The 8,309-nt window shown below is 30.4% G+C and overlaps 1 long non-coding RNA gene across 1 annotated transcript; it reads right to left on the bottom strand.

Moving 5' to 3' along the window:
• Positions 1-532: 532 nt before the first annotated feature.
• Positions 533-1,456, bottom strand: LOC116033610. The gene is made up of 2 exons (XR_004100880.1): positions 677-1,456; positions 533-590 (listed from the first exon to the last, which is right to left on the bottom strand). It is a non-coding gene; the product is annotated as an uncharacterized LOC116033610 (long non-coding RNA).
• Between the last annotated feature and the right edge of the window lie 6,853 nt (positions 1,457-8,309).

Here is an 8,309-nt window from a genome sequence, read left to right as displayed (position 1 = left end):
AATTATACTAATTAATATCTATGTCATTTATTCCTTAATTAACATAATAATTATTAGGTAATTATACTAATATTTTGCAATTATACTTTTATACTTTAAGTATGAAATTAACATAAAAATAGCATAATAATTATGCAGAAGAATGTGAATGATAATTTATTCTGTTCTCATAGTATTATACATTAAGTATATATATATATATTTGTGTAATTATTAGCTTAATTCTAATAATAATTATTAGTCGAATATACTAATATCTGCGTAATTAATTATTAGTCAATTATACCAATATTCAATACGCAATTATACTATTTAATAAAAGGAAAGTGTAAGATAGATTTAATTTCATGTTATATATATATATATATATATATATATATATATATATATATATATATATATATATATATATATATATATATATTATAGTACATTTGCACGAACTACGTAAACAATTAGAAATAATTCTAAGATTATTTTTCAATGCAAATTTAACCTAGATCCCTATAAATCTTAGAAATTGTAATTTTTCTCCACTTTGTTTCGCATCCCTTGCAACCTACGACCTCCCCCACCAAAGATCCTTCCAACTGCGGTAAAACACAAAAAATTCATTAACCACTAAAATCCTTAATCATAAAGAACAAAATCTTGAAATATGCAAGAAGATATTTACGTTTTCATAGGTGCAACACTAATCCATTGTAGTTACTGGGTGGTGGAAGAAGGGAATGAGAGTGTCACCAAGATATGATTTCACAAATTAAAGAACGAGAAGAAGTGGGAGGCAATAAAAAATGAAGAATTATGATTTCCAAAGTAAGCAATCCATTGTATTTATATGTGAAAAATGTGAAAATTATAAATTTGTATGATTTTTCAAAAGGAAAGTATAATTATTTATTTAAGGTCTTTAAATACTAATATGAAATGACAATTTTGTCCATGTTGATATTGCTAAATTGTCCCTGAGTTTGTGTTGGAAAAATTTCGGACAAGAGAAGAAAACAGGAGAGGAGATGAGATATTCAGGCGTGATATCACTTTCCTATAAGCTTTTAATCTTTCCTCTTTAAAAGCAACGAGGTATCAAGATTAAATCTTATGGGATACAAGAAGATGAAAACAAAGTTCTTAGGTTGCCTTGATAAGAACTTACTAGAGAGTTATTGTACTGTGATATATCAAGATATCATGCAAGATAATTGCGCATTTGATCAGATGACACTCCTAGAATTTATAGAGATAAATTCTAACTGTTAGGAGCAGTTACTGGAAGTTTATACCAGTTTTAAAACTGACTTTCAAAGATATACGTTAATATAATAACTGACTTGGGATTTATTTACGTAGCATTCTGAACCGTATGCATGGAATATAATTCGAACAACTATATCCACAACTTAAATATTTCAAATACATGTGCACATGTAATTAGGAAATAATAAGTCCATAGCCACATGCATAATAGCTGAACTTACCTGCCTCATTCGAGAGGTAAGACTCTACGTGAACAATGCAACTTTGCATGAAAAGTAAGTCAATTACTTACCCACATATTTTAGTATTTTAATATCTCAAGTGCATGCTTACATGCAAAACATGAAATATCAAATATGCACTACTTTCCCTTGCAAAGTAACTCTACATTACCCAAAAGGAGATTCATGCATTCGAGAGGTCAAGACCCATATATATCCAAGTTTGAGACATTGCTGCTTATGCACATCACGAAAATCCATGCAAGTGTATTTGCTACACTTCGAGAGGTACATCACCATCACATTCTAGAGATGAAGCTTTTACCATGCATGTAAAGTAATTTAATAAATTACTCACATATTTTAGTATCTTTAATTTGCACTAAGATCATGCAAAGACAAAGATATTAAAAACATGCAATCACACGCATTTATAGAACATGCGAGACATCGATAAAACGATTCACGCAAAACTCAGTTCGAGACATCGTTTCTCCGTGAACCGATCTCTCGTGCGAACTGACCTCTCGAGGCATCTCTCGCGATCTCTCGAACATCTCTCGAGATCTCTCGAACATCCCAAAACCATCTCTACCAAACTAAATAATATTTATTACTCCACAACTCCAAAACATTATTTAAGCTTTCATGATAGACATCTGAACCATTAATCTCATTACTATATAAATATCCAACAGTTTGTTTGCGGAAAAATTTTGACAATCACTTCTATTATTATAATATATAAATATATATATGAAGCATTTTTCTTCGCATTAAATGTGCCAACATTCATCCACGTAGGATTGTTTATCCTATCCACACTATTGTTTTTGGAAAAGAATAATGATATTTAAATATTAGATAACATTCAGTTTATGCACGATTCTCTGGAGATGAAGATCGAATATTGTGGGGGAAACATGGTCGACATGCCCCGTCGGAGTCTTTGGCAGTAGGCAATATAATAGCCGTTAGCCGCAATGCAACAGTTTCGTGTTTTGGATAAGAAAGATTCGGTTTGTTGTTATGCTGGCAATACTATCACTTTGTGCACTTTGTGTATCGTATAAGTTAAAAATACTCCCCACACAAGCCTTTTCATGCCACAGTACACTATAATATATTATATTACTCAAACTATACATAAATAATTCATTATTGGCAAAAACTTGTGTGAGACCGTCTCACCATGAGACGGGTCGGGTCAAGATGCAAATGTAACACTTATATGAACAAATGTCATACTTATATGCTCAAATGTAAGACTAATTAAGAATAAAATTTTTGTTACTTATAAGGGTAAATGTAATACTTTTAAAGGAAAATACAATACTTTTACATTTTGATTTAAAAGTATTACATTTTTCCTCAAAAGTATTATATTTGCCCTTATAAGTAAGGGGCACTTGTCAACATTACTTATTATGAAAAATGTATTACTTTTTCTCTTATAAGTAACAAAAATTGTATTCTTGATTAGTATTATATTTGAGCATATAAGTATGGAATTTGCACATATAAGTATGACATTTGCATGGTGCTTTGACCCGATCCGACCCGTCTCACGAATAAGGATCCGTAAGACGGTCTCACACAAATGTGACCCTTTATTATTAGGCTATTTCACTTTAATTTTGAGAATTCCTACTAATTATGATCAAAGATAAATGTATATTGTGAGTTGTGACGGCTAATAATAAAGTAAAATTATTTATTTCTTTTGAATTGGTCAATCAACTGAATTGGCTCTTACAAAAAAAATCATTATAATTATATATAACGTTGGAATGACATAAGTATGTGATATTAGATAGAAAGTCACAAGTTGTAAGATGAGTAACATATAATGAAAATGGTAGCATCTTACAAGGTTGTAAAAATCATATAGGTTATGACATCATCAAACAATTGTCCATTTCTATATCCAAATGACCAAATTCAAGGACTTAATTATATAAATGGAAAATGGCTGGGCAACCCAGTAAAATTGGTTAGACGGTGGACTTGGTAACTACACAAGGGTACAAGTTCAACTCACAGTGGGAGAGATCTATTGACTTTCTTAGTTTGAGTTGCTCAGCTATACTCAATATAGTCTGGTTTACCTAATTATCGCATTGTGGTCTTTTACCGTCTATGGTTACAATGCGGGGTTTATCCAATGCGTACATCCGAGTGGTGGTTGGGAGTTTTCCTCGTCACTCAAAAGAAAAAAGGCTTAAACCAAGTAGGGAAGAATGCCATAAACAAGCATGCATAGAATTAACTATTACATATATTTGAGCAAATTTCACTTTTGATATTTAATTATTGTGTCATAGCCAATTTGTCACATTTAATTATATTCTTTTAATCTTTTCCTATTACATTTTCGATTTTCATTTGCTTGCCACATTTAGTCAATCGTTTAAATTTTTTATTTTATTTTTAACAAAAAAATGGCTAATATGTAATTGCATCATTTATGCCTCTTGACCTAACCTTTAATTCTCTCTCTATCTCTTTCCCGTAAACCATTTTAATTAATTGAATGATAAAATGGCCTATTAGCCATATTTATTAAACGATGAAATGATAAAAAAATTTAAACGAATGATTAATTGTATAAAGAAAATGAAAGTAAAAAATGCAATAAAGCAAATTTAAAAGAGTATGACTAAATAAGACAATATTACACTAGTAGACCGATGACTAAAAGTAGAATTTACTTTATTTTACTAATTTTTATGCAAATGGAAGAGATGAAATAAGATGAACAATGCATATATGCTAACTAAAAGTTATTTATATATGTCAAATATGGTCATACGACAAGAAAATAGCAAACTACCAAAATAAATAAATAAATAAATAAATAAATAAATAAATATATATATATATATATATCACTGTTGCAAAAATCTCCCGCCTAGCTTAGGCCGCCTAGGTGCTAGGCGCCCAAGACCGAGGCGAATTGCTCCCTAGGCGGCCGCCTAGCGCCTAACTCGACCGACTGGGCCGAGTTGGTGTTCGACTCATCAGTCGAATTTGACCGAGTTAACTCGCCCAACTCAGTAAAGTTAGTCGAGTTAACTCGAGCGAGTCGGTCTTGTTAATTTTTTATTATATTTATATATATTTAAATTTATTTATTTATATAAGTAAGAGATATATATAATATATATATAAAATATAATATATGACATACACCCACACACATGTATTATTTTTTTGTTTTTACTTTTTATAGGTCGTCGCCTAGACCGCTTAGGCGCTAGGCGCTAGTCTACAGCCCGACTAGCGCTTAGCGCCTACTGCAACCATGATATATATATATATATATATATATATATATATATATATATATATATATTAATGAGCATGTCCAACAGTTTAATTTTAACCCTTTAAAAAATATTATATACGTACAAATATAAAATACAAATGTAATAAAAACATATTGTCTAAATATAACTTTAAAAATTCAACAAAGAAAAAAATTACTACGTACAATTTAAAATTTGATTTAAAGTGATTTTCTTCCTATATATTTAGATACAAAATTATTCATCAAAACTTTGATGTCAATTTTTTCTAGAATTCTATTTTCAATTACAATTATAGCGAATATGTTGATTCTAAAAACATAATTATCAAGTATAAAAAAAAATTATATATATACTACTTTAAAAAAAAAAAATTTGGACCCCTTCTATTCAGTCGTTATACCGTGGACCATGACCCTTGATACTACAGTTGTGTTGAACTGATATTGTAGTTGTGTTGAACTGATATTGCAGTTGTGTTGAAAGGAAACTGCAGTTGTGCAAAACAGAGGCCGTTTCATCTGTCTGGACTGCAGTTGTGTTGAATAGATACTGCAGTTGTATTGAACGGATACTGCAATTGTGTGAACGGATGAATGGCCTCTGTTCTGCGCAACTGCAGTTCTCTTTCAACATAACTGCAGTATCTGTTCAATACAACTGTAGTATCAATTCAACACAACTGCAGTATCAACCATAACTATGGTGCACAATGCATTGTGGACCATGGTCCACACTCCACAGTATAATTTGCGCCTTCTAATAGCCTCACCTCATAATATTCTCATAATAGTAAGTTTAGAATTTCAACTCTATCTTTCTAAAACTTTTCTCCCTATATAATTAATAGTAATGATAAATTTTCCATAATTCTATTTCACTTCACCATCTTTCACGAACAGAAAATGATAAGGAATTGCAGAAATATTACAATAGAAATGTATATATAATAAATTGTGGCCCACGCTATCCCAATCCCAGGCATACATCTTTTTCTGTCCAATATGGCAATATCCATACAGTATAACTTGTTTAAGATATATGCAAAATCATATTCTGTTACTTTGAAGTAATAGCAACACGTACACTCTTGACCCTTGAAGAGCTAAGAAACCTATACACATCATATATATTACTTGTTGCCAAAGACGCAACTAAGACTTTGGATCACAATTCAAGGTGTGTTTGTTGGTTGGGGACTTTTACGCCTTATTATAAATTTTTTTGATATCTATTATTATGTTTGTTTGCTTATTTGACAATTCAATTTGCAATCAAGGTTTTAATTCATAAGGAAGGTATGTCGTCTAGCATATTCATCAATAATACTATCAATTAAAATCTAATGATATTTATGTAATATTGTAATTTGTAATAATACTACGTAGACTTCTATTTTTCTACTCCATATTATGTGTCATGTTTTGATTGATTAAAAAACGAGATTGGTCATGGATGGATTTATTTATTCATTTTTCTTCATCTAATAACAAGTAGTTAACACTTACGGGGCAGTTGGTTGGAAGGAAGGAATTAGGGGGTAATGAATTGTAATTCTGTGGAAAAAATACGGTGAGAATTGAACAATGTAGGAATTCAAATTCTATTATTTGGTAGACAAGAATATAATTACTGATAATTGAAAGAGAATAAGTGAAGAAATACTAAAATGCCTATGGTAATAATAACAATAACAATAACAATAACAATAACAATAACAACAACAACAACAATAACAATAACAATAATGACAAAGTTGTCATTTGCTTTGAAATTCCAATTCCGTGGACTGTGGAATTGTAGTTCCAAGGGGCCTAAGAATTAAAATTCCATGGTTGTAGAACCAAACAATGGATACGGAGTTGTAAATTTCATGAAATTTGGTAGGTATGGAATTGCAATTCCATCTTACCAAACGCTCCATTAGTGAGACTTATACTCCATGAAGTACACACCTACCATTCTCTTATTGAAATATTTTCGATAGTACTTGACTCTACCTAATATAATTGAAAACCATTTACAATAATATCAAGTACGATTATAGATTCTACCTAGTATAATTTGAAGTTATATTATTTCAAATAATACTAGGTATCCATCCATTGTATCAAGTATAGTCATGAACTTTACATGATATTATTTGGAACCATTTAAAATTTTCAATAATACCAAAGTACAATCCATTAATATTTTGTATGGTATTATTTGAAACTATTTTATTTCAAATTTTGTTACATATAATCATGAATTGCACTTGGTATTATTTGATATAATGTCTAATGAGAATCACTTAAAGCCGTCTATTTCAGAAGATCTAACGACTTTAAAGTAATGAGAGAAGGAAAACATGCAGTGATATTTTCTTAAATAACTTGAACTTTTAATGAAAATAAAAATACTATAGAGTTCAACTAACTATACCATAGAGTATGTGCAACTAACATATATAGTATAAGTGTAGTGAACATATGCACTTTGTAGCTTTACTTAGTTGCACTCTTTAGTGCTATTAATGGCATTTTATAGTGTAACTAGTTGCACTTTCAAGTTTGAATTATTTATAAAAATGGTACCGCATTTTTCAACAAATGCATTCTGTAACTTTGTTTAGTTGAAGTTTAATGTTTGAGTTATTTATAAAATTGTCACTGCATTTTTCTCTAATAATTGCTTTAGATTCATTAAAAAAAATTAGATGTACAACTATGATTAATTCATAGTTCTTTCATATGGTTTGTGTGTGTAGTGTATGATTCTCGTACGGTCATGCACTATTAAGTATGCACAAATACACCATAAAGTGTTCGGAAACACACCATTAGGTGTGGTGCATTTTGTAATACATTTGTGCATTTCATTATTGTGCATATACCTAATGGGGCAATTTGTACGGGAAGTCCTATTTGCTTTTGAACCAGAGTATATATATATATATATATATATAGAGAGAGAGAGAGAGAGTCATGATCAGGTGTGGCCTGGTCATTAGGTGTGGTCGTGCGGCCTATTTTCAACCATTAGATCATATCAACTCATCAAATCAACGCGCAATATATATATGTTACAGAACACACCATTCTACGTACTAAAACGCACCAGAAGATCGATAAAACACACCATTCCACACAATGTACCAAATACACCTATTCACTTAAAATTCATCAATATACTTAATAAAACACATCATTCTATATATTAAAATGTACCACAACGTGCCTCATGTCAGATTATAAGCATACATTATTTACACATATTAGAAAACATGTGTTAAAATATGCACCATTCTACGTATTAAAATGCACCACACTTATTAGAAACACATGTGTTAAAATACACACCATTCAATGTATTAAAATGCACCAGGCGACGTATTAAAACACACCATTCCACAACACAGTTACACATCATTCTATGTATGAAAATGCACCAGCGAATAGATTAATACACACCATTCCACAACACAGTTAATGCACCAACATACGTAATAAAACGCACCATAACATGTATTCAAACACAC

The sequence above is a fragment of the Ipomoea triloba genome, chromosome 10 (genome assembly GCF_003576645.1).
Source record: "Ipomoea triloba cultivar NCNSP0323 chromosome 10, ASM357664v1".
Classification (NCBI taxonomy): Eukaryota; Viridiplantae; Streptophyta; class Magnoliopsida; order Solanales; family Convolvulaceae; genus Ipomoea; species Ipomoea triloba.
Note: the sequence above shows the minus strand (reverse complement) of the source record. Positions and strands in the feature narration are given on the sequence as shown.